Source organism: Paroedura picta, chromosome 14 (genome assembly GCF_049243985.1).
Source record: "Paroedura picta isolate Pp20150507F chromosome 14, Ppicta_v3.0, whole genome shotgun sequence".
Taxonomy (NCBI): domain Eukaryota; kingdom Metazoa; phylum Chordata; class Lepidosauria; order Squamata; family Gekkonidae; genus Paroedura; species Paroedura picta.
Genome location: NC_135382.1, coordinates 35,750,955 through 35,778,216, shown reverse-complemented (window position 1 = coordinate 35,778,216; position 27,262 = coordinate 35,750,955). Strand labels below are relative to the sequence as shown.

The 27,262-nt window shown below is 44.5% G+C and overlaps 1 long non-coding RNA gene across 1 annotated transcript; it reads left to right on the top strand.

Moving 5' to 3' along the window:
• Positions 1-1,381: 1,381 nt before the first annotated feature.
• LOC143823930 (uncharacterized) lies at positions 1,382-25,549 on the top strand. The gene is made up of 3 exons (XR_013226650.1): positions 1,382-1,573; positions 1,697-1,834; positions 24,964-25,549. It is a non-coding gene; the product is annotated as an uncharacterized LOC143823930 (long non-coding RNA).
• Positions 25,550-27,262: the final 1,713 nt, after the last annotated feature.

The window sequence follows — 27,262 nt, the reverse complement described above, 5'->3', positions numbered from 1 at the left end:
CTTGAATGAAGGGTGTGCTGTAGATTCCCTCCACTGCTGGGGTTCTGTCTTTTTTTTTTTTTTTTTTAACTCCATGCTAAAATTTCCCTCAAAGCCCCTCCCCACACATACACACTTTTTGACATTTTGTGAGGCCGTTGTTATTTATCGATATCTAATTTGTGAGATTCCTAGTAGAGATGAATGGGCATGGGCAACAACAAGAAAGATCTATGAACATCATTCCGCCACTTGTTCCGATTTAAAATCCATCCCAGAATCCCCCCCCCCCCCACACACACACACAGACACTCAAGTTTTGCAAATTTGCCATGTGGAGGCGTCTTTCCCCTCCAGAATTGGTTTGCATCCCTTAGAATTTCCCCAGTAACCTTGCTTTACTACATCTCGGTAAATGGAGTACTTTGACCGTCGCAGAATAACAGAGCTGTTTCTTCTGGAATTCAAGCAAAGAAGCAAGCTTTCAGTTGTAAACGTGTTATTGTGTTTGAAAAATGGAATGTAAACCAGTGAAAGCATGCACCATCGTATGGTCCAAAATATCCAGTGATCTAAAGCAGGGATAGTCAACCTGTGGTCCTCCAGATGTTCATAGACTACAATTCCCATGAGCCCCTGCCAGCATCTGCTGGCAGGGGCTCATGGGAATTGTGGTCCATGAACATCTGGAGGACCACAGGTTGACTACCCCTGATCTAAAGCATAAGCTGAGTGGGAGAGGAGACCTCCCCTGGGAAAGAGACCCCTCAGCCTTTCTCTTTCCGGTCTATACCTCTATGGATAAACAGATGTTTGCTTTCTAACTCGGGAATTAATTCACCTCAACCTTTCCTTGCCTTCATGGCAAAGCCAGCTAAACTGCTCACTTCCAGTCTCTTGACCTTAAATGTCTCTTGCATCCTATGCTATACTGTCCACCTTTCAAGGCAGCTATTTTCTTCAGAGGATCTGATCTTTATTGTATGAAGACGAGTAGGAATAATAGGAGTTCCCAAGCCCTAGGGATGCCAGCCTTCAGGTGGGACCTGGGGATCTTCTGGCATTATGGTTTATCTCCAGACTAAAGAGATTAGTTTCCCTGGAGAAAACAGATGCTTTGGAGGGTAGAGCTCCTTCCCCACCTCAAGTCCTTTCCACTCCTGGATCCCCCCCCCCCAAAGTCTCCAACCCAGAGCTGGCAAACCCTACCCGACTCCCATGTAGGCAAACCCACATCCAGGTAACCTGCAGTTTGGACCACTCATGCCTAAGAACCTCTTGATTTTGGCAGGCGGCAGGCAGGAAATTCCACTGAGAAGGCCAAAGTCCACACCCAACTCTATGAGCCGGGTTTTCCTGACTCGGTGTTTTGAGATGAATGGGACAATTGACAGCATCAGGCCTTTGCACGAGCCGGAGACGAGGGAAGCTGTCCCTCTCTGGGTGACCTCTCTGGCGGGTTAAGGGCTCCCCCCTGGGTGCTTCCCAGCCCATTCAATAATCTGTCTGAACCGAGCGCTCTCATGCTGCTCTTGCGAGCTGGCTCAGCAGAATCCGAGAAGACGTGGAGGGAAGCGTCTGCTGGAAATCCTAGGTAAGAAGTAATTGAGCTTCAGCCCATGAACCAAATCCCGCAAGGGCCAGGAGCTCGATATAGGATCCTGGAACCGCACTAATGTATACCAGCTGGTAACCTGATCTCCGTTGCCTTTTGCAGGCCAGGGAATCGGCACAGTGAACAAATGTGATCCCACCAGCAGGAGCCCGGAGGGGTAAACAGTGCTCCTGGCGACAGCTCTCCCCTCCTCTTGAGTGGCCGAAAAGGGAGGTGGAGCCAGGGACACCTAGAGTACAGGTACGAGGCATTGCCGACTTATATGAATGAATGTCTTCCAAAATGGTCTATGGTTAACAGCCCCGCTCAGGTCTTGCAAGCTGAAGATGCTGCCAGTTTTGAGGTGGGAAATACCTGGAGATTTGGAGAGGGGAGGAACCAGGATGGCCAGTGAGGGATGTGGGGGGTAAGTTAGCTTCATCCGGTTGGGAAACGCCTGGAGATTTAGGGTGGGGACGACTCAGTGGGATAAAATGCCCTAGAGTCTCACCCTGAAGGCCTTGGAGGGGTTCCCCAAAAGGGTGACAGTTGATTACTGTTTAATATATTTTAAAATTTTGCTAAACATGTGACATGACCATATATGGTCAGGTTGACCCACCCGCCCTTCCCAAAACAGCCAATGATGAGCCTGGAAGTTGAGGGGCCCTGCATGGGTGTGTCCACGGCTCTGCTTCCCAACCATATTCTGCATGCTTGCCCCACTTCTGGGGCTTCTGGAAGCCTGAAGAAGGCTTCAGGGGTTTCTCGACGGTAAAAAAAAGTTGAGAAAGGCTGGAATAGATTGTTTCAGCAGCAGAACCATGAATGCTTGCAACCTCGCCGCATATACCCGCGCACTTGGCGTCCTCCAGCTCCTGTTAGATTGCAGTTCACTTTATAACGTTTTAGAAATTGCTCGGCCGAGCACCACAAAAGCTGAAAACGCAGCCTGAGCAGAAATGAAATGCCTGTGTAGGTATTTAATGGGCAGGGGGAGCCCCTCAAATATGGAATAGCAAACCAGAGGTGGGAGAGGAACCAGGGGGGAAAGGTCATAAATAAAGAAAAACACTGAAGCACAAATGCCAACGGAATGCCTTATAACGAGGAGAGTGTACCGTTCATCTTAATCAAGTCATTTAACAGAGCTCAGGGGAGCATTAAATTAGGAGAAAGAGGGGGGGGAATCTTAATAGAGGGTATTGACAAGCTCTATGATTACCTTATGAATGCTGATTCTGAAAACAACTGTAGCGAAAATGCTAAGGGACGTTAGCTACGGGAAGGGGGGTATTGTGGTAGAGGGTGTTTATTTTCAAATGATCGGCTGTGAGTTCCCCACCCCTTTTAGGGAAGGAGAGATTGAGAGAGAGCTTGACACAATGTCTCGACATGCGCAAAGCAGAGCCATGCTTCCCAGCCATATTCTGCACCATTGTGCCACTTCTGTGGTGTCTCAAAGACCGTTTATGCACTGGAGGATCATGCCGGGCTGCAAGCTGGAATTTTAGTCATGGCAGGTTGCCCCACCTCTTCTTGTACCCACACGGGGGAGCATTTGGCCTAGTATACCTCATCCGCCCCCAACATGTGCTCCTGCACGGGAGCTGGGGCAGTGAAGTTCCCAGTGCGTAAATGGTCAAAGCCTGAAGAATGTTTCAGGGGTTGCTGAATGGTAAAACAGTTGCAGAAGGGGAGGACAGGGACCTCAGTGGGGTACAATGCCATAGACTCCATGCTCACAAGTATCCATGACTTTATCTCGTTAGTCTGGTGATAAGCTGTGCATCCAGTGGATCTCCAGGTCCCATCCCAAGCTAGTCACCCCTAGCAGGCGACCTAGGCCCATTCCGCACACATTGGATAATGCGGTTTCAATGTACTTTTGCAGCTGGGTATTTCCTGTGCAGAACAGGATAATCCACTTCTAAAGTGCCCTGAAAGTGCATTATCCAACATGTGCAGAATGGGCTCTAGAGTCCCCATGCCCTTAGCATCCGAGAATGCCTGTGAACGGGCCCAGCTGCATGCTGGAAAAGGTGTCATCCACCCAATCTCTGCTCGTTGTGCAGCCATTCAAGGCAAGAGATCTGTTCCAGGTCTGAAAAGCTCTTCCTGGAGAGAAACCGAGCACTGCTACGGCCTCCCCGATGGGCAGATGCTTGGGAGAGCCTGTGTGTGTCTCCTCTTAAACTTGAGCCAGCCTGCAGGTGTTTTTCGTTTTCCACATGGAGGAAATGACTTTTTTTACACCTAATTTAATCTGAAGCTATTCACAGTTGAAAATGGCTCAGCAACAGTGACCTTTGTAATGACTAACACATTGCAGGTGGTCCAAATGCCAGCCCAGTGGTTAATGTTTGCTGTTGGAGAGAAAGGAATTAAGTGTTTACCCCCACCCCCTCCCCACCCCGGTCCTGTTGTCTTCCATTTATAGTTTTGAAACAACAGCTGGCACCCAGAATAAAGACAGCCCCAACCCTCAATTAAAGAGTTGTCTCCAAAACGGTGATCGATTTCCCCTCACAATACGCGCCCTTATTCTTTTCCTTTCTATGGACAAATGGTAAACTTTAACATATGTCACTGCAATCCAAACATGTTATTAAGTTTCAAATATTGTGGGTCAAATCCTGCACTCAGGGTAAAAAGGGGAGGGGGACAAAACAGGCCAACTTGCACTGGATTTGGAGCATATGAAGACTTCATATCCCTCACTCCCTTTATTGTGATTTAGGCTGCCTAAGAGTTTTGTATGGGAAACTTGGAGGGTGTTTGGAGGAAAGGGCGGAGACACAGGTCCTGGCAGAGCTATCAAAGTTCTGGAGGACCTGCAAAATGGACCTCTTGCACCAGGCATTTGGTTGAGCCCAGGGTCGCACCTCTAACATCGATACTGGGCCCCCTGCCTGCCCTGCATCTGGCGTTTCACCCAGATTGTGAACTCCCATCTTGAGCCAGGCTATATGATGTAATCAGAGTCCAGTAGCACCTTTAAGACCAACAAAGATTTGTTCAGGGTGTGAGCTTTCGAGTGCAAGCAAGTTGAATAGGCTGTCCAAGGAGGTGTTGAGCTCCCCGTCACTGACAGTCTTCAAGCGGCGGCTGGACAGCTACTTTTCCCGAATGCTTTAGGCTGATCTTGCATTGAGCAGGGGGTTGGACTCGATGGCCTGTACGGCCATCTTCCAATTCTGTGATTCTGTGATTCAATGACTCTTAAAATCTTGTTTTTTTTCCACTCGACATGTTGCATTTATGAGAAAATCTCCACTTAACAGCTCACACACACACACACACACACACACACACTTTTTCTCTTACTGGGTGAAAACATTTGAAAAGGAGCTTAATCTTTAGATACCTTCGAGTGTGGGGGGTGTCTCCTTTGTCTCGAAATTAAAGCTTTTGAAGTTTCTTTCTTTCTGAGATGCGTCAGAAAGCACATACTTTACTTCAAAGTGAAGATATCCTGCTGGCTAATAATTATGGTAGCTTAAGGTTCCTGAGACTCCACCTATTTAAGAGGTTGGCTTGCTTCCCCCCTCCCCATTTCCAGTAGTTAATTTGGATGAGCCATATCAAGTCCTTAGCACAGTGCCCAGTTCTATAATATTCTCACTGTGGGACAATTGTGGGCTTTGTCCATTTGAGAGAACGGCGCAAACAATACTTGTAGATCTACCATCCACCCTTTTCCACCCTCTCCTTCTCCCCTCTTCCCCCCTAATTTTTGGGCTGTTTTAATTTACAACTGGATGACAGGATTCGATGGTTCACATTTTTAACGTTAATGCACAATGTTCGTTTCAAACGATGTTATAATTTTATTGCTAATTTACGGCTTGACGGGACAGATTCAAATGGGTAGCCTTGTTGGTCTGAAGTAGCACCTTTAAGACCAACAAAGATTTATTCAAGGTGTGAGGAAGAGTGCTTGCAGTTGAAAGTTTTATTATGACTCAACGGTGAATGGTCAACAGTTGTTGTACATGCCCCCAAGATGACCTCTTTGAGAGGGGACGGTATATAAATTGAAATATAAATAAATAAAAACTTGAAGAAATGGCAGCTCCAAATGCAAAGGATAGTAAACAAGGACAATCCTAGGTTGAACAGGGGTCATCGGAAAGTGTGTCCACCTGGATAAGAAGTATCTCCCATCACCTGCACGAAGGGTTCCATCTTTATAACATTGGTTTGGTTTCAAGGTCATATTTTTATTAGGCAAAGCTTTGGACTGTGGATTTCTCCCCATTTTCACATGCAAGTAACCCACCATGGCAGGGAATGAGAGAAAAAAAAAAGGATTGCTTTCCATATCCATCATGGGTCATAAGTATTACAGCTAGAATTCTTTCTACTTGAATTGGAATAACATATTTCGGTTGAGTTTTTCTGCTATTATTAATACTTCTAGGTTACCATTTCTCATCTAATAGGGTTTTTAGAAAACTAAGTTTGTTTAGATTATGTATTATACACACACACACACAAATCCCAATTTTCCAACCCACTCTCAGCAGTTTCTGATGAACAGTAACAGGATTCATTTTCTTGGAAAGTCACCAAGCTACACAGGCGGGTATGTGATTCATTAGAGATACTAAACTTTTCCTCTGTGGTTTGTTGCTAAAAATGGGTCCTGTCAAGAAGGTGGATTTGTGGATTTCTTCATACTTGGTTAGGATTTCATCTCTTTGCGTTAGAAACAACATTGAAATTACAATTTTTTTTATAAAGCCTGGGCCTCTTTTAAAAATGGATACATTATCAGCTACTGTGGTAGGAGAGAATAATATTCTTATATTTCCTTCACGGTTAATCTGGATTATTAGATAAGAACCTGAGATGGAAGCCCATAAGGAATTGCATGAGGGAGAAAAAGTGGGAAATCTCACACCAGATTCCAAATCTGGGTCGCATACTATTGGGGATAAAGGTGGGGCATAAATAAATCAAATAAATGAAAGTAACATCAAAAGAGTCCTGCTGGATCAGACCAGTGGCCCAGCTAGTCCAGCATCCTGTCTCACACAATGGCCAACCAGTTCCTCTGGAGGACCAACAACAGGTTATGGAGGACACCAGAAGAGCCCTGCTGGATCAGATTAGTGGTCCATCTAGTCCAACATCTTGTTTAAAGCAGTGACCAACCAGTTGCCCTGGAGAGCCGGCAAACAAGGCATAGAGTCCAAGGCCTTCGTAGTAGACGAAGGAGGAGGAGGAGGAGAAGGAGAAGGAGAAGGAGAAGAGTTGGTTCTTCTATGCCGCTTTTCTCTACCCGAAGGAGGCTCAAAGCAGCTTACAGTCGCCTTCCCTTTCCTCTCCCCACAACAGACACCCTGTGAGGTGGGTGAGAGAGCCCTGATATTCCTGTTCAGCCAGAGCAGTTTTCTTAGTGCTGTGGCGAGCCCAAGGTCACCCAGCTGGCTGCATGTGGGGGAGCACAGATTCAAACCCGGCTCACCAGATTAGAAGTCCGCACTCCTAACCACTACACCAAGCTGGCTCTCTGATTAACTACCTGATTTGTACACAGAAGGGATCCCTGGCTTCACTAGTTACATTGCAGGTGATTTTTTAAATGCCTGAGACCTTGTAGATCTGCTACGAGTACACTATAGCAAGAACATAAGATAAAGGAGAAGCCATGTTCGATCAGGCTAGTGGGCCCATCCAGACATCATCTTATACCAGAAGGCAGGAATTCACAAGGTCGGGAGAGATGGCTTTGTGCTAAATATCTGATTCCGATTGAATAAATCCTTCTTTGACATTCCCTTGCTGATGCAGGTGGCTAACACTTTGCCCGTTCCCTTGCCTGTTTTGGTGCGCTAAAGAGACCGTCTCAAGGTGTTGTGTTCATGGGTGTATGTGGTCGTTTAAAAGGGCGGCGTACCTTTATTCGTCACTGTTACCCACTCAGGGTGACTTGTAAAGCAAGCTTTCCCTCCGTGCAATACAGCTCCATATATATTATATGACACTTATAAAACCCCTTATGAATTAAAAGATAATTAGCGGTTCAGAAATGTTGAAGGCCAGAGAGCCAGAAGGGCCAGGAACTTTGCCCAAGGCCCATAAATCAGGCCCTCCCCAGGACCGATCGCTCCCCGAGTCAGTTTTCAAATCATCTCTTTAACACCTTGTAAACATACACATATCTCGGGGCCCCGGGGAAGACTTAATATGCTTTTCATCCATATTTTAATTTCATCTCCAAAGCACAGGGTTGCATAAAAATCAAGCCGGCTCACAAAAAACTCATTGATACTCTCTGGATAAAACCCGTCTGTCCGACTTCATTTAGAACCTTCCTCCCCCCCACCCCCTCACCCCCAAAAAAGAAGCTGTAAAGTTAGTCATGTAACAGTGAGGTCATTATGGATATCCTGTACTGTAAGAACTTTGGTGTAATTTTAAGAAGGTTCATTTTGTTATATTTACTGTATTTAAATACAGTGCCTCTCTCTCTCTCTCTCTCTCTCTCTCTCTCTCTCTCTCTCTCTCTCTCTCTCTCTCTCTCTCTCTCTCTCTCAACGAAAGGACAAAAGCCTCACTGTGTAACTGTATTGAAGGCAAACCAGAAGCTGTGAAAAGTGAGATTGGTTCTTTTCCTTGTGATTAATACACCTTTCTGCCAAAATTGAAACTTCTTAACTGAGCTCATTTAATACAAAGTAAATGAATTCTCCCCGCCTCCCCTTTTCGGATCTGATTTGCTGGCGAAGCTCTATAGATAAGGGTCGAACAGTGACTAGCTTTCATTGCAAACAAAGGATGTTTTCATAGGAAGGTCAGACCAAAGGTCTCCTATATTGTGATAGCAGGAAAAGGAAACAGCACATTAATAGCAATTCATATCTTGGTGGTCCAGTTGTATGTGTCGCCATCGGCTTTCCCCTCCGCCCCGAATGAAGATTCTGCGGGGTTTGGAGGGACCGGGGCATGGATGTTATTTTTTTACCCTCAAAATTGTATTCTTTGAAATAGCATTTTATTGCCTTTAAAATATCATCTGCTCTGTTGTGGGAAGGGTCACAGAAATGCATACATCCTTTGCTACCGGGGGTCGGAGTAAGATAGTCTCTGCATTCCTATTGATTTGGATCCTACTTTCAAACGGTGACATCCAACTGGAATACCAAGCATCATTAAAAGGGGGGGGGGGAGACAAAACACCCTGCTAACAAATGGAGATTGGTAGTTAATCTGTATTATGTGATCGACTTCAGGGCTGTGCTCAAGTGCTGTGAATAGGACACACAAGTTTTAATTAAGAACAGGGGTAGTCAAACTGCGGCCCACCAGATGTCCATGGACTACAATTCCCATGAGCCCCTGCCAGCGTTTGCTGGCAGGGGCTCGTGGGAATTGTAGTCCATGGACATCTGGAGGGCCACAGTTTGACTACCCCTGATTAAGAAGTTCTCACTTCCCTTCCCCAAGCCCAACCCTCCCCAGGCTTCACCCCCAAACCACCAGGATTTTTCTAAACAAGGGGTGACAACCCTATAAGTGGCATTTGGGAAATACCTATCACTCCACCAGAGCCCTGAAATTTCAGTACGGGAATCTTAATCAGTAAAATACCTTGCAAAGCGATTATTAAGGATTACTATAGGGGGAAAAAACACATGAAAGGCAACTTTTCACTTTCCTAACACATCCAATAAACATTAAACGTGTGGCTGTGCTCTTGTTAAGGAGCCTTGGACCTTAGCAGGGAGGCAAGGTTCATCCCAATTAGCCTGCTTTCAGCTGAAGCGAGCTGGAGACAATCAGGTCATGATGATTTCTGGTTCATCTATCAGATTCAGCTGGGGGCTCAAGTTGGGCTTTGTGGTTTGTTTCCTTTTTGTGTAACCCCCCTCCCCTTTCACCTTGGCTTGCACTTCCTTTTGGCAACTCACTCCCCCCCCCAATAGACGCTGCCCCTGTTTCCAAGGGGGTCACAACAAGCTTTAAAATGATCCGAGGTGAGAGAGATGGATTCTGCCCCGAACGCTGGCCAAGTTACCAATGGCACAGCCATGCACATTCCCCGTACCTGGCATCCTTCTCTTCCATAATTTCCACAATGTGTGATCATTTTTAATGGCCACGAAAGCATGATTTTTTTTTAAGTCTCAAAAAGAGACTGACGTTGTACGTATTTCTTTATGACAGTTAGTGTTAATGATTAGCTACAACTTGGATCATTTATCAGATGATATGACCGTATATGGTCATGTCACGCCCCCCCAAATGGCCAATGATGGGACTATAGGGGTGGGAAGGGGAGGGGCCCCGAGTGGACGTGTCCACCTATGCTTCCCAACCACATACTACGATCGTGCCACTGCTTGGTTTTTCTCCTAACCTGACTAATGTTCCGGGAGGTTCTCAATCATTAAAAAAAAACTTGAGAGTTTCTGTCTTAAAGTGTTGGGCTTGGACCTAGAACCTTGGACCTAGAACCTTGGACCTAGATCTCTCAATCAGCTATGGGAGCCTCCTGAATGACCTTGAACATGCCCCAATCTCTCAGCCTAACTTACCTCACAGGGCTGTTGTGGTTATAAAGTAGAGGAGAGGAGGATTTTGTAAGCCACTTTGGTCCCCGTTGTGTTGAAAGGCGGAGTAGAAATGAAGTCAGGATTTTTTTTTTTAAGTGTCAATGAGCGATAGTGTTCGATGCGGAGTGGAATAATGTGCAGCAACGGTAGCACATTTGCGGGGTTCTGTACAATGTTTGGAAAGAAGGGAGTTTGCCGGGGGCAGTCGGAAGGGCCATGGCTCAGTGGTAGGGCATCTGTCCACCCCCACCCAGTAGATTAAGGGAAGAAGAACATTTCCTCATTCTGGTTCTCATCAAAATGCCGCAGAAGCGACAAAAAATGCCACCCCGTTCTCCAAGTGTAATATTTGAAATATTAATAGTCATCACAGTATCATAATGAGACAACAGTTCTAAAACAAGACAATGTGACATATAAACAGTGTAGCTTAGCAGGGGCAAAACCTGTGGCTGGCTATTTTTGCAAGCTGCAAAGAAAAGGCTTGGGTGAGAATTTCCTTTTCCCTTTCAAAAAATGCGGTTCAGCAGACTTGTAAGCCACTTTGAGATTCCTTCGGGTAGTGAAAAGCAGCATATAAAAACCAACTCTTCTTCTTCTTCTTCTTCTTCTTCTTTTTCTTCTTCTTCTTCTTCTTCTTCTTCTTCTTCTTCTTCTTCTTCAGTAATATCAAGGCTCTCTCAGCCTCACCTCCCTCACAGGGTGTCTGTTGCGGGGAGAGGAAAGGGAAGGTGATTGGAAGCCGCTCTGAGACTCCTACGGGTAGAGAAAAGCAGCATATAAGAACCAACTCTTCTTCTTCTTCTAAATATTTAACAAATTTTAAATGTATATAAAAATTAGTTAACTCCCACCCACTTGGGAAACCCTTCCAGGGCCATCAAGAAACGCTGGTTGAAAAAGCCTGCTCTAACCATTACACCACACGAGTCTTCAAAGATCTCTAACCACTACACCATCCTGTCATTCAAAGACAGGCACCCCCTGTTCCTCCCCCTTACTATTTCATTCCCCTTGCTGTTATCACCCTCTGTTTCCCGCCCTGCCCTCCATGCAGATCTTCGCTGATATCCCGTTCCTGCTCCGAGGAGCTCCTTCAGCAGAGAGGCGAAGATCAGCCGTAATCAAAAATCAATGATTCCGACAGAGGCTGCTTGTCCTATGATGCCGTTTATGTAATTTGATAACGCCAATCCTAATAGAGTTAAATGTAATCTGTTGCCATTTCAACATGCCAGGGTCAACGGGGCGCACAATGCCTCCCTTCTCGGTAATTACAACTGATTACAGGGCCCGGGCTTTGGCAGTGAGACTCTTTCTTCCTCGATAAATAATATTTGGAGACCCCGCCACGGCAGTCAATAAGCATTCAGTTTCTTATCATCACGACTTCCTATCGGAATCAATACCTGCCCCTTGCGAGGCAGGAGATGGCTTTGGTTGCCCCCACACTAAGGCATAGAACCGTGCATTTCTATGATTCTGAAATTACATATCTGGTCCGTCACTCATGGCGCATCTTAACACTGCCTTTGAATGGACTCCCTTAGCTCAAGCTAACATGTGCAGCCATGCGCTCAGGGAGAGAATCTTTATGCTGAAAAGGCAGTTATGGGCCTTTATGGGTTCAGTTGTGGGTTCAAGTTTCATAGGCGTGAAGTCACACAATATTTGTATTGATGGTCATTTAAAACAGGGATCCCCGGCGTGATGCCTTTCCGGTCACCCCCAAGCGGGGTTAGACAATGTGTGTGTGTGTGTGGGGGGGGGCTTCTGGCCAGGTATGCTTCTAATTGGCCAATAAGATTTGATTGGCTGTGCGGTTTGGGCAGCCGCCGCCCCCTCAACACCAGCATCTTCACTATGGGATTGAAGGTAAGCTGTGGCAGCCATTTTGTGGCTGGTTTTGCCTCCTGGGGTAGCCATTTGGGGGCTGCTCTGTCTGAATTCCAAAGGTGCCCACAGAAACAAAAAGGTTTTGGGACCCCTGGTTTAAAGGATGGCATGTAATCCTGAGGACAACCCTGTGAGGTAGGTCAGTAGCCCCATTCCCCATACCGCAGGTGTTTTGTATACCGAATATCTCATATTCAGGCCCTGTCATGTCCAGTTAAAAACTTTCAATTAGCCAAGGCTGGAACTGATATTTCTCAGCCTAAGTCCCTTTACAGAGAAAACATTACAAGTTTAAACACCTCTCCTGCCTGTTTTAGCCAATGATGGGCCTAGAGGGGGTGGAAAGGGGAATGGCTTTAACCCCATAAAGATTCCAAGCTATGTCTGCAGCTCTGATTTTGGCCAATTTTCCTGAGTTCCAAGATCCAAACATCTCAGTATATTTGGGAACCTGGAAGTTGAGGAGGACCTTATCCATTATGTTTTAACATGGCCACTCTATAATGAAACAAGGAATAGTTAATGTTAAGGTTAATACCAGATGTCCCTGCCATGTCAGAGCACAATACACATTTTTCTATTGTCTGATTCCAGCCCATATGTTGCAGCCAGGCAGATCAGAGCTAAAACGGTTGTGTTAAAAATGGGATCCCTAGACCAGACTTTCTCAGCTTCTTTACCATTGAGAAAACCCTGGAACATTCTTCAGGCTTCAAGAAACCCCAGAAGTTGCATGATTATGCAGAATATGGTTGGGAAGCATAACTGTGTACGTGCCCACCCGGGGCCCTTCCCCTTCGCACCCCCTCCAGGCCCATCATTGGCCATTTGGGGAGGGGGGTGAATTGACCAAATGTGGTCATATCACTGGATAAATATTTTTTTGTTAAATATTGCTTGAGTGATATGACCATATTTGGTCAGTTGACTTGATCAATTTGGGTGAGAACTTAAGAAGTTATCAATCGCAGCATCCATATGATGTATCCATGACTTGGACAGGCCACGCTCACTCTCCGCCCACTTAGCCCTTAGTACGTTATTATAAAAGCAAGCCCACTACCCATTCAGGAAACCCTTCCAGGGCCATCAAGAAACCTCATTGTTTCACAAAACCCTGGTTGAGAAACTCTGTCCTAGACATTTGAATTCTGGGTCTTGTGGTAAAGGTCAGGTTGGTCCAATTGTGTATAAATTCTGTCACGCTCCGCTCTGTCCTCAACTCCTGTCCCTCATTCCTGTTCCCTTGGGTGTCTTGCCTATTTAGGACATAGTCTTCTGTCTCGTGATTGATTTGATAGGCTTTGGAAGACAATTGTCTGAAAAGCGGGCTAGAAATAAGAGGGCTGACAGCAGAGATCGGCTTCTCTTTGTGGAATTTGCTTCTGTCAGCAGAATGGAACTTTCCCGCCACCAGACTCCTTCTGCTACTCCCCAGTCCTGTTCGCACATTACAGTGAACATAAGTACAGTTGGTGTGCAGTGGTTCCTTTCCTCAGTGCTCGTGTCCTCGTATTACAATAGTATTCCTAACAGCAACACTTGTCAATGTAGAAAATAATTCCTACACTACTACCTTATATTACATCTAACAATACTCATAGGCTCCCGGCTCACGCGTTTCAGGTTAACATGAAAACGGCAAAATATCTAGAAAACGTTTTGGTTGGTCTTTTTGTATAAAATAAATCTTGTCACACTGGTTTTACCATATAGCCTTGGATAGGGGTGTTTGTCTGTTAGGCAGTATCTGGGTAGCCTGAAAAGCCCTGTCAGAAGCTAAGCAGGGTCGGCCCTGGCTAGTATTTGGATGGCAGACCTCCTAGGATTTGGGGTGGCAGTTTGTCCAAGGAAAACGAGGGGTCATGGCGTGAAGGCAGCCAATAGGAAACCACCTCCAAAACTCCCTGGCCTGGCTGCCAGGTAATCTTCAGATCTCCTGGCCACTCTGCACATGCCACACAATAAATAAATTTCTCCTTGCGCTCTTTAGAAGTTCTTACACTGCAATGATCAGCAAAGTTGTGTTCTTCTAAGGCGCCACTGGAAGTGCCCGAACTTTGAGCAGCATAACCCTGATAGGACATCTCTCTTGAACAGCTGGGATATGAAATTTCCGGGGCTTCCCGAAGGAAGGCTAGGCGAACAGTGCAATAACTAAACAAAATCTGGCATATGATTAGCGTTATTAATAGTCATAGCAATAAAATTAGGGGAAACAGAAGGTTAGAGAACTGCTGGAATTCCTAAAAGTGCTAGTTAGAACTATATATATATGTACTTTAATGAATGTGTCATTGAGTGGGATGGATGAATGTGTTTCTATTGACACATTGATGGCACCCGTGTTTAAACTCCTCCAAAATATTATCAGTAACTGACATATGATTATAATAACGTAGCACTTCATAACATGCTCTGGAAAAAAAAACACTGCATTGATTTTATAGCTCCCCGAACCGATTACATTAATATCTGTGCATAATTAGTTTACACATTACTAAATTACTGACAGATTAAAAGTGAAATAGTGCAGTTCATACTCAGCCACATAACTGCCAGAAAGGAAATTAATATGGATTCAAATGGTCCTTAGAGACTTGCGTTTGGGAGGGAGGGAAAAAGCAGAAATCTATAAAGACTGCCTGCATTAGGAAATTTCTATCACCAGCATGCTTGTGGATGGTTTTTTGTTCTCCAGGACTACTTAGTACAGGCAATATTTAGTACAGGAAATGATGTTTAAGCGATGCTTTTACTGTTTGGGATTCAGGAATGCTTTTATTAAAAAGTATATATATGTTCGTCAGGAGTCAAGTTAAGCTATCTGAGAACCCAGACCTGGAAACTCAAACATGGCTGAGATGCTATGCATCTGCGTTTGCACACTCAGATTCTGGTTCTTATCCCAGCTGTAACTTCAGCAGGAAAAAGCTTTGCTTCAGTCCAGCCCATGCTGCCCCTTCTGCGGTTAGTTCACACACCTCTGTGCAAACAACAGTGGCATGTGAAGGGCAGCAGGTTTTGAGCAGGAATGAGACTGATTTAGCAGGCTCATGGGGCTAGTAAGAGGCCTCTGTGCAAATGGGAATGCACCTGCGATTAATCCCTCACCTTGATATTTTTATTCCCTCTACTATGTTTTTCCAACTGGAGTTGGACCCAGTGGGCTGATCTCACCTGATCTCCTTACAAACTCAGCTTGTTATTCTAGCAAGGCTCTTGAATCGGCTAAGCAGCTTCATTACGCTGCATACTTGTTGGTTATTTTCATGACGTTGTCACCTAACTGCATTCTAATTTACTCTCTCTCTCTCTCTCTCTCTCTGCATATGTTGTCTAGTGATTCCCATTTCATTGTCTGAAGAAGTGTGCGCGCACACAAAAGCTCACTCCTTGAATAAACTTTTGCCGGTCTGAAAGGAGCCACCGGACTCAGTCTTGTGTTTCTGCTACTTCAGATCAACACCTGAATCTAGCTTGCCCAAGAAGTGTGCACAGTGGCTCTCCACCACCACCTGCTCACATTTGGTACACTGTGAGCAGAGAATCGAGGTGCATGCAAACGGTACCTAGGTCTGTAACATCTGGCATAGAGGATGAGGCCTTCTTCTTATGTTTCCTCCTGACACTGGAATCCAGAGGTTTACTGCCTTTGAATGAGGAGGTTCCCTTTAGTCTCCATGATTAACGCTCGCTGGGTAGACGTCTCAGGCTATGCTTATATGGAGGCCAGCTCTAAAACTATCCCAAACAGCAGGGGTGGGAGAGATGGACACACACCTGAGCTCCTAACAACACTACAGGGTCAGCACTTTGTTAACATTTGCAAACGGAGCCCTCTATTTGTAAGAGATCCTGAGTCATTCTCTCTAGCAACAAAGCCACAGTGATGGAGGAGAAAGAGAACCTCCTGCTGGCCGAAAAGCCATTGGACAATATTTCACTCTTATGATTTGGGAAATAGGTTGACTCCCTTTCTTCTTGTTATGCTCCAAAGAGCAAATGTTTCCATTCAGTGGGCCCTTTGACAGAAAGCGGAGCATCGGTCGGTTGATCGTCCCCTTTGAAAGCCAATCTCCTAAGGAGAGGGCAGGAAAAGTTCTAAAAACCCCCAAATGAAATTGCTCCCCCCCCCTTTAAGATGTTTTGATTATTTCTGCTGTTACTTAAGAATGGTGAGAAAGTTGGCCAGCCCGGGTCCGAGCTGGGTGTCTTGTTTATCAAAACGTAGTTAACCTAGTTAAATTGTTACATGATAGTTTCATAATTGTGCGAACACAAGGAGGAAAGGTAATGGGACGGGAAGGGAACGAGAGGATCGGCTTTAATTAGATGGAAAGCTAAGTCATGCAGAACTAATGCGAGCGGGGTGACTTTTCAAAAGCCCGAGCCAGGGGGCATGGCTGCCTCAGTTTCCCAAGCTGTATGAACAGTCGGTGTCCGGCGGTCGAGCCACTGCTGCGACAAGATGGGGAATGATGTTGTTGTTATGTGCGAAGTCGTGTCCGACCCATCGCGACCCCATGGACAATGATCCTCCAGGCCTTCCTGTCCTCTACCATTCCCTGGAGTCCTTTTAAGTTTGCACCTACTGCTTCAGTGACTCCATCCAGCCGCCTCATTCTCTGTCGTCCCCTTCTTCTTTTGCCCTCGATCGCTCCCAGCATTAGGCTCTTCTCCAGGGAGTCCTTCCTTCTCAGGAGGTGGCCAAAGTATTTGAGTTTCATCTTCAGGATCTGGCCTTCTAAGGAGCAGTCAGGGCTGATCTCCTCTAGGACTGACCGGTTTGTTTGCCTTGCAGTCCAAGGGACTCGCAAGAGTCTTCTCCAGCACCAGAGTTCAAAAGCCTCAATTCTCTGACGCTCGGCCTTCCTTATGGTCCAACTTTCGCAGCCATACATTGCAACTGGGAAGACCATAGCCTTGACTAAACGCACTTTTGTTGGCAGGGTGATGTCTCTGCCGATGCCATCTTTTCAATCGCTCCAGCCTCTGAAATAAAGCTGACGCATACGGCACTTGGGGTATACTGGTATTGTAACTCGAAGCCCCCATACAACTAGGGTAAAAAATGTCCCACCACGCTGGGACATTTAATTAATTACATGGGGCAGGGGGAGAGAAAATATAAAGTGCTATGGCATTCAGTATATGGCATCCAGATGTTGTTATCTATACATATATGCACATAGGTGTGTTGGGACGTCAGGATCTGTGTTATTCTGAGAGGTCCCCAGGCCCTACCTGGAGGCCGGTATTCCATTTAGGGCAATAATGGGGACAGCAAGGCACACTTCAAATAACATCCTAAAATCAGAGTCCAGCAGCACCTTTAAGACCAACAAAGATTTATTCAAGGTGTGAGCTTTCGAGGGCAAGCACTCTTCGTCAGACTATGAACTGACCATCATGACAGTGGGAATATACGAGCAAAAGTTAATCCTGTTACATTAGTAAACTGTGTCACAGCATCCAAATACGGCCATATGATGATTCTTTGTTAAACCAGCCAATCAGACCCCTCGAATTCAGTTGTAGTTTACAAAAATATAGGAGAAATAAAACCGCCAGCTCCAGTGATCAATGGCTTCCATCTCACCATTTATTGCTGGCCACATCCGTCTCCATACTAGTGTAGATCAGAGGTAGTCAACCTGTGGTCCTCCATTTGCTGGCATTTGCTGGCAGGAGCTCATGGGAATTGGAGTCCATGAACATCTGGAGGACCACAGGTTGACTACCCCTGGTGTAGATAACATCATTGGAGTCAATGAGCTACCCAGTCTGTTCTACTTCATAGGGCTGTTGTGCCTTTGGAGAAAGGTTCAGATTGAAACAGAAGGACAGATTGACGGGAATTCTACAGTTTGCTTTTATCTATTTGCTCTGGATCCACCTAGAAAGTGCTTATTTGCTTCTATTGTATTAAGACTACAACAACTCTGTCTTAAGTCTACACACCCCATAATGCAATTGGACAATCATTGCAACAAGGTAGTGTGTAGGGCGTACTTTGAAGATTGTAAGCAAGCGCTATACACATCTATATTATAATGATGGTGAAGCTGTAAAAGCACGGCTTGGAATTCAAAGCAAACACGAAACAAAAGAGTTGCAGTCTTTGTCGAAAGTTTACAGCTTTCTAACTAGAAAAGTGATGACAATAGAAATAATATAACTTAAGAGAAAATAGACATCTGGTAGGATCTTTATTTTCTGCAGACATTAGTAGCACACTTTATCAGCTGTTGTGTGTTCTAAGCCAATCTCCCTACCTGTGCCGCACAGGTATTAGTTAAACGGTGTGAAAATACATGGCAGAATTTTAAAGGAGCTAATTAAATGCACGGTATCTATAAAAAAAGAAATTATTTGAAACTTTCCAAGAAAGCCGAAAAATCCCACAAGCTGTTTCCCTGGTTCTAAATCCCTAGCCCTCTGAAACCAAGAAAATGAATATTCAATATTTTCTCTCCCCCGCCCCCTCCATTTGATTCTCTTGACATACTATTGATTCACTTTATTTTCCCAACAATTTCCCGACAGGCTTCCCAATGCGGATTACTTTTATACTTTGATATCCATCTTGCGACGGCCTTTGAAAAGCACGTCAAAATGGAACGTGGCAGCAAAAGTGAGAGATGCGTTTTATTCCCTTTTTAATGAGAACCAAGAATTGGGGTGTATGCTATTATATGTTGGACGTGCCTCATGAAGATGCTTTTGTCCTTTGCTCCAAACCCTCACATCAAACTGCTTTCTGCTGAATGACATCACTGGTCCACCAAGGTCAGCCTTGAATACTCAGCTTGGTAGTGACTCTCCAGAGTCTCTGGTCAAGGTCTTTCACACCACCTACCGCTTGGTTCTTTTAACTGGAGAAGCTAGGGATTGAACTTGCAACCTTTTGTGTGCCAAGCAGAGAGCCGATGTGGTGTAGTGGTTAAGAGGGGTGGACTCTAATCTGGAGAACCTTGTTTGGTTCTCTGCTCCTCCATGTGCAGCCAGCTGGGTGACCCTGAGTCAGTCACAGTTCTCTCAGAGCTGTCTAAGCCCCTAGTACTGCACAGGATGTCTGTAGTGGGGAGAGGAAGGGAAGGTGCTTGCAAGCCACTTTGAGACTCCTTTGGATAGTAAAAAAGCAGGGTATAAAAGCCAGTTTTTCTTCTCATTCTCTTCCACGGAGCCAAAGCCCCTCCCACAGCTACTTATCAAACCATATAAAAAGTGCCAGGTTCTTCCGATGATGTGTTGAAAGGTCCAAAGCCTCCAGAATGAAACCCCACCCATACAGCTCTGAGCAGTTTACATAGGTTAATTACGTAGAACATTCTAGCAATATAACAACCATAACATCAACTAGAACAATATTTCAACAGAGCCGGGATCTCTTCAGGGAGCTCGTTCCACCAGGTGAGGGCCAGGACAGAGAAGACGAAAAATCAGCTCGGAAGGTGAGCAAACCAGCGGGTGTTGGAGCATTTCACATGAGCAGTAGCTCTATGAGTATTATGCTGATTTTTTTTCTTGCCTTAGAAATGGACAATGTGATTTGTTCTTGTTTTTGAGGAAAACACTAAATAAGAGCAGGAAACCTACACGTTGAAAAGGTCTCCTTTCCCCAGTTTCAGGGATGAACTCCATTTTCTCCCCACCCATCACAGCCTCTGCCTCCACCATGGTACTGGGAAGAGCCCCAGACTAAATAACAAACATCATGACCTATGAAGGGGAAGGGAACATGCTATTGGCTACGTTAGCTGCAAAAGAGCAACCCATGAGCCTTGACTGCGAATTAATTATCTCATTAACTGCAGCCATTTGAACCTGATCTTCGTCGGAAGGTCAGAAACGAAAAGAGAAGCGTCCACGAATCAAAAAAGAAATTCCGATGCATCCTGTGCATTTAGAATGCGTTTAGAAGCTCTTTGGCCAGGATCTCAAGAAAAGGCCATCAGAGGCTGAGGAAATGAATAACAAAAAGGGCTTTTCCACAGAGCCAGGTCAAGGTTCTGCAAAGCTTTATGAAACCAGACTTAGGGGATTCGTTTATTTATTATTTAGGTATCTATACCCGACTTTTATTGTTGGCAGAGTTTAAAGATGCTATAGGAGCATGGCACCAAGCTGCTTAAAGAATAAAATACTTTTAATGTGAAGAGAAACACACTTGGTGAGTAAGAGAGAAGAAGAGGGGTTTTTGTACCCTGTTTTTACTTGAAGGAATCTCAAAGCAGCTTACAATCACCTTCCCTTCCTCTCCCCACAACAGACACCTTGTGAAGTAGGTGAGGTCGCGAGAACTCTGAGAGAACTGAGACTTGCTCAAAGTCACCCAGCTGGCTCTATGTAGAGGAGGAGTGGGGAATCAAATTTAGATCTCCAGATTCAACCATGACACCCACCACTACACCAAGAGTTGTGATGACAATCCTGTTGTTCTTTCATTCAGTCTGTTCAGGAGGCAAGCAGAGAGGAAGTGTGCTCAAAGGAGCAGGAAGTCTCCTACTGAGCCAATCGGGACATAGGTGGAGGGTATTTTAAGAAATTCAGGAAATATACATCCCCACTGATGCTCCCTGTAAGATATTATTATAAGCTTTTCAATTATGTACACTGCAGATCTTGCACATGCCAAGATTTATTTCTGATAGGGATCCACTGATAGTTTAACATACCTCCTCTCCTCCCATACATACACAAAAATCACTCTGGAGCCTTGATGAAGGAATCGGTGTCCCCCCCCCCCCTCGTCTTGGATTTTCCCATTTGCAATACTTCACCTACTGAGATGGTGGAATGGTCTGCCAACTTTAACCATTTCTGCAGGGCCTGAAAGGTAGAGCTCTTTCTTCAGAGCTATGGTTCAGGCCAGGAAGAGAACCCCCATATCATTGGGTTGGCTGGCCTGCCTGGTAGAACTCCTGCTCAAACATCGAGGGGAAACAATGGGAGGGAAAATAAAAGATTATCCGAAGAACAGAAACCCCCTCTGTGACTGAGTCAATTGTATAGATAACTGTAGAATGTTTTAACAGTTTTAGAAATTAAAATTATTACTGTTGTTGTTGTTGTTGTTATTATTATTAATAGTAATAAGATGAATGTTGATCATTCTGAAGTGGTCAGAACGGAATGGGCTCCGGTCTCATTTTCTCAAGTTGTAAACTGGCAAAACATCCCCCCCTCCCTCAAAAAAAAAGACTCTTTAGGAAGGAAGTTTTAGGGTCAGCATTACTCTGGACACCAATTTCTATTTTTAAATAGAGATTTGTATTCAAAACATCTATTAAGCCAAAACTTTTCCAGATGTTGCAACCACCAAAGCCCTCTAATGGAATTAGGGGGGATAACGCTTTCCTTTCCCGAACACTCCGTTGCGTTGCAGTTTTCTCACCACCCCATTTGTCTAGAACAGGGGTAGTCAAACTGCGGCCCTCCAGATGTCCATGGACTACAACTCCCAGAAGCCCCTGCCAGCGAATGCTGGCAGGGGCTTCTGGGAATTGTAGTCCAGGGACATCTGGAGGGCCGCAGTTTGACTACCCCTGGTTTAGAAGCTCTTTCCTGTGTGATCTGGCAGCGGAGCATATGGTGAAATCAAAGATGCAGGCTCCACGGTTCTTCACCCAAGGGTGCAAGCACTCCCCCACCCCAATGCTTTGCTTTGCATTTGCAGTGAGAGACGTGTCAGAAATTTTATAATCTGTAATTGATTTATTTATTCTTTGATTTATATACCACCGCTCTCAAAGATTCGCGGCGGTTTACAGTAAAATAATAAAAACACACAACCCTTAAAATCCCCAATACATTAAAAGATGGCTATCCATTGGATTTAACTCCCCGTCTCCTCCTCCCTGCCCAGCTAGCAGTCCAGAGCTCTTTCTTTAGGAGCGAGGGTCCTGATCCGGCCAGCTCTTGGGAATCCCCTGATGATAATTCCGGGATCTCAACCTGGCCTCAACCATACGCCTGGCGGAAGAGCTCCGTCTAACAGGCCCTGCGGAAAGCTGATAACTCTGGCAGGGCCCTGTGCTCTTCCGGGAGCTTGTTCCACCAGGCTGGGGCCAGGGCCAAGAAACCCTTGGCCCTGGTTAAAGCCAGGTAGTCCTGGGGGCCCTGAGTGCCCTGCCGGGGGCATAGACAGACAAGCAGTCCTACAGATTGCTCAAGCCACATATAATTATTTATTTATTTTATTTATTTATTTAGATTTATATACCGCCCTCCCCGAAGGCTCAATTTCTTAATTTCAAGTGTTAATTTCTTAATTTCAAAAAAATTAAAAAAAAGGTGTCAATTTCTTAATTTCAAGTGTTCAAGATGATCCATATGGGTCACCTGTCCAGTTCTGATTAAACCTGATAAAGTGAACTACTGTTACAGGACCGCCTGTAAAGTAGCCAGTTTCTCTCTCTCTCTCTCTCTCTCTCTCTCTCTCTCTCTCTCTCTCTCTCTCACACACACACACACACACACACACACACCACATACATTGTAGAAAAAGCTCTCCTAGTTCCATGGTGGAGGAATTTCCCATCAGGAACTAGTTTGCTCAAACTGGTACATACATGTGTCATTTCTGACCACTTCCATGCCTGGTGCTTTCAGAACATGAGTAAGAAACTGCAGAAATTGCCAACGACCACATGAGGTCTGGGGACCTCCCAGAATCACAACTGACCACCAGATGACAGAGATCATCTCCCCTAAAGAAAACGGCTGCTTCAGAGGGAGGACCAAGTGGTATTTTGCCCCTCTGTGGTCCTTTGCCACACCAAACCCTGCCCCCCCAAACACCAACTCTCCCCCCAATCCCTGGGAATTTCCCGACCCAGAGTTGGCACCCCTACAGAACTGTGATATCAGAAGCGAGTTGGAATGTTCATCTAGGGTTACAGCACACAATCTTCCGGTCTGATGCTTCATTGCCGGAAATGCAGCTTTTGTTGATCTTTGCCAACCGGGTTCACAGGGCGAGACCTTGTCTTGGTCCAAAGAACTCTGACAAATTGGCTGCAACTTGAAGGCTGGCTTTGAACTTTGCAGTAGCAACACATCTCTCCTGTCCCTTCTCTGGCATCCCCAGAACCCATGGCGGATCCAGCAGATGGTGCTGTGTTGCATCTTATAAATCTCCATAGCCTGCCTATGGTTGAATGAGAGCATTGCCGTGTTTTGTTTTTTTTTAAAGGAAAAAGTTTCAAATGCAATTCCCGAGCTCAAACAAATGTTTGTCGAATTAAGTAGTGATTTCCTTTGGTCTGGAAGAGTATTTTACTGGCAGTGTTTTCAGGCTTAAGTTGCTCACATGTCTTCTTCCCCTAGTGGAGCAGTCAAAGTTGCCCATTGAAACTGGCATTGTGATGCAGATCTCTTCTAAACAAGGGAGGCAAAATTCTGAATCCAAATCCCTTTTTTAAAACATTGAGAGGGGGGGAAAGCCATGCAAAAAACTGTAAGTAACCTTTGTCGTTGTGGTTGTGATTTAGACCAGAGAATGGGGGGGGAGGGGAGAATCCATTTATGACAAAATTGAGAAATCTTTCAATATAACCAATCGCCTAGTGAAGTCACTTAATAATAATAAATAACTGGGAATGAGCAAGGCGGGTGTGTTTTATTTTGGTTTTTAGTTTGGGGGGGGGGACCAAAAAGGCTCCCGAGATGTATTTTCTTCTCTTTTTCTAATTTATAAAACGACACAGATTAAGAAATAAAGCTTGATATTGAGACTTTCTTTCTTAGCGTGGAGGTTATATAACCCCCCCCCCAAAAAAAATTATTTTTGCAATGGTTTCCAGACAGTAAAAATCAAATGCACAGGGGGAAATGGAAATCATTTGAATTGTAGATCAGATTGTTCCAAGGTTTCTTTCTTTCTTTCGTTCTCTCTCTCTTTCTCTCTCTCTCTCTTTTTTTTTTGCATGTGTTAGTCCGTGACAAGTACAACGTGTTTTTTTTTTTTTTTATGTGGGCTATAAGACGAGCCCTCCTCATGGTAAACAAGCAGAGGTCTGTACACTTTTTCAAGCAACTGGTTAGGGTTCTATGTATACCACTTTGTCTCCCATAATGTATTCAAGGCCCGTATAAATGAAAACACTGTATATCAGGCAGCCCCAAGGAAGAAAAATAGCTAATGGCCACACACAAAAATAAATCTTGATTCCGGATGGACCGGGGAGACCTTTTGTCAAGGTGGATGGAAAGCAACTCTGCCTATCAGAACGCAATTGGTGATCGAGCCTTGCGTATGGCCTGTGAGTGTAACCACTTGAAACACACACAAGAAAAAGAGTTTCACCTTTCCGAAACCATGGTGGCTTCTTGCATTAAACAGAAATGTACTCTGTGCCTGATTGAAATAACTCGGAACCGGTGGGCTACAGGGGGATTGGCAGTTGTGAGCTACACATCCCCCCCCCCCCTTCCCAAACAGGAGACAATGACAGGGAACAATTAAAGTTTTGCATTGTGTAAGTATTTGAACTCAAGGGTTTGGGTTTGTTTGTTTTTTTAGTGACATTCCACTACAAGCAGTGCATAGCTGCCCAGGGAATCTTTCCTTGGAGGACGTTTGAAGACTTTTTAATAGCAGGCCTTTGGAAAATCTTCAGGTTCTTATGGCAAAATTATCCAAAAAGAATGATTTGTTTTAAAAAGTCAATAAAGTGCAAAACAGAGACAATGCTCTGACCATTAGAATAAGGCAGGGTTGTGCCTGCTTGTAAGGACCAACATAATATTAGATTTGGACAGGGCTCCTTTTTGTTTGTTTGTTTTGAGCAATAAAATGGATTTGATAGGAAGCTTTTTTTTCTTTTTCTTAAAGGCTTGAAATAAAGATCAGAAGCCACTTTGGACAATGTATGTAATTCCTTTTTTCTTTTCTTTTTCTTTTTTTTCTTTTTTGTCTTACAGAGAATGCGTCTTGCCCTTGGATGCTTTTGACCGCAGGAATCAATGCGAGGGATCCGTGGCACGCTATGATGTATTGGATCATTAGCCATGTCATTATAAAGCTCTGCTCACTTCTGAGAACAAAACAGAGATTTGAACTTAATGTTCTCGACAATTTTATATGTATATGGGAGGTAAAGGGTTTTGAAGTTGAAAAGAACACATGTGAATGGCCCCCCCCCTTTTTTTTAAATGCATGCCAGTAAAGTTAATGTAGGTGAGACAAAACACATACAGCAAGTTTTAAGGGCTCTCAGGAATCTCTTTAGATGTGAAGGCCAGTTGTGTGTGTGTGTGTGTGTGTGTGTGTGTTTTAGTAGCAGATGGAACTTTAAGGACTCCGTATGTCTATTTGAGAAGCACACTCTTATAGAAATGTAACCTAAATACTTTTCAGAGCTCTGCGAAGAGGCCACCGGACTGAACCGCTAAACATTTTTCAAAAGCTATTTCGATGCAGTCCTGTCGAACTACTCCCTCGGAAACAACCGTGTCCCTTTGATTAAAAAAGCAAATCTACACTTCACGTTTTTATTTTAAAAATAAAAAAATCCAACGCCCTGACGGAATTGTCTTTTGAGGACTTCTGAACTCTTGCGGCCGTCTTTGGGAAACCGATGGCCTTGAAAAATAAATAAATAAATAAATAAATAAATAAATAAATAATAATAATAATAATAATAATAATAATAATAATAATAATAATAATAATAATAATAATAATAATAATAATAATAATAATAATAATAATAATAATAATGCAGAATCGACACAACTGCAATGGCTGGCAACATTTCCAAGAGATGCTTCAAAAATAAAATTGCAGCTTTATCTTAGAAGGGGATTTGCTGCTGTTTAGGCACTCTGGAAACGTGTATTCAAATGAGCTGAACCCTCTTGTCCTTCAGCTCGGTTGGGTCCGTTCCCTTCCTCTCACTTCATCATTTAATTTGTATGGTTTCCAAATCGTCCTGATTATCATCTATTAGTACCCCCGGTGACAGAGGGCAGGACACTGTTGTATCGGAGTTAATAAAGCAGAAACACCAGGCTAATTACACTGGGAGATAAGCCCCCCCCACACCCTGCTCTGCTTTACCTTCTGCAGAGTTTATGTGTAGTTAATTCTTCTTAATAAATAAAGATGTAGAAAGGAGAGGCTGGAGGTTGGCCTGCGATGTAACCGTTCAGGAGGGCGGGGGGGGGGGGGCGATCGTAAACTTTCTAACTCAGACTGTTGCCCTTTTCATAAACATGTTTACTGCAGAGTAAATCCAGTTGGTTGGAATTCACTTCCAAGAAAGAGGGTTTTCGGAGGACGGCCTGAATTTTCTGTGCGCCCGCGTCAATCAAGGTTGTTGGGGTTTTTTTTAAGCGTTGGGTGAGGATGAGTAGCAACAGAGACAGACACAAATTCAAAGAGTAGACTAGTGTGGGGAAAATGTATATAACAAGAGCTGTGCAGTATACATGCATGTGATTACATGCATCATCTCTGTGTAATATGATTTGGAGGTTCAAACTCCAGAAAAAGACAAGCACTCCCAGTAGGGTTTAATGGGCCACGACTGTATGGACTTTTGTTATTTGGCTTCAACATGCCTCCAGATATTGCCTGAGCACATGTCTGTGTGCATGCCCTTACCTGAGCATGTTACAGAATGCCACCCTGGTGCTGTGCAAAAACATTGCATAATGTTTGCATCTCATGAAATGTTGTGTACATTTCAAGAGTCCAGATGGATAGCCTTCCTTCTCTCCAAAATGCAAACGTTATGGATCTTTATTAAGGATGATGGGAACCTTTCCTGTTCCACTCAAGGACAAAGAAAAGAAGAAGAAGAAATGTCAAGAGCCCATGTATGTTACGTAAAATGGAGCAAAAGTGTTTCATTTGTGGAAGGTTTGTTCGAAATAGAGCATCTGGCTTTTCTTTTGGGGTTTTCCATCCTGGATCAGCAACAAGTTGCCTTTCTGATGTGCATGAAGGGAAGGGACCATGGCGGTCACACTAAATAACAGTTTAAAAAATAATAATATAATACTCAGGTCAACAGATTTCCTTGATGGCCTGAACAATTCTACAAAAAAACACCACAAACCAAACAAGCGAGGAGCCGAAAGGAGGAACCTCAGAATCATGCGCTTTTAAGTGACCTGGGCTGCATCTCTGTGTTTTTGAAACCAAATTAAATTTCATACTTAGCCCAATTGAGATATATATCATTCTCTTAATCTATCTTTGCTGAGCATTAAGCAT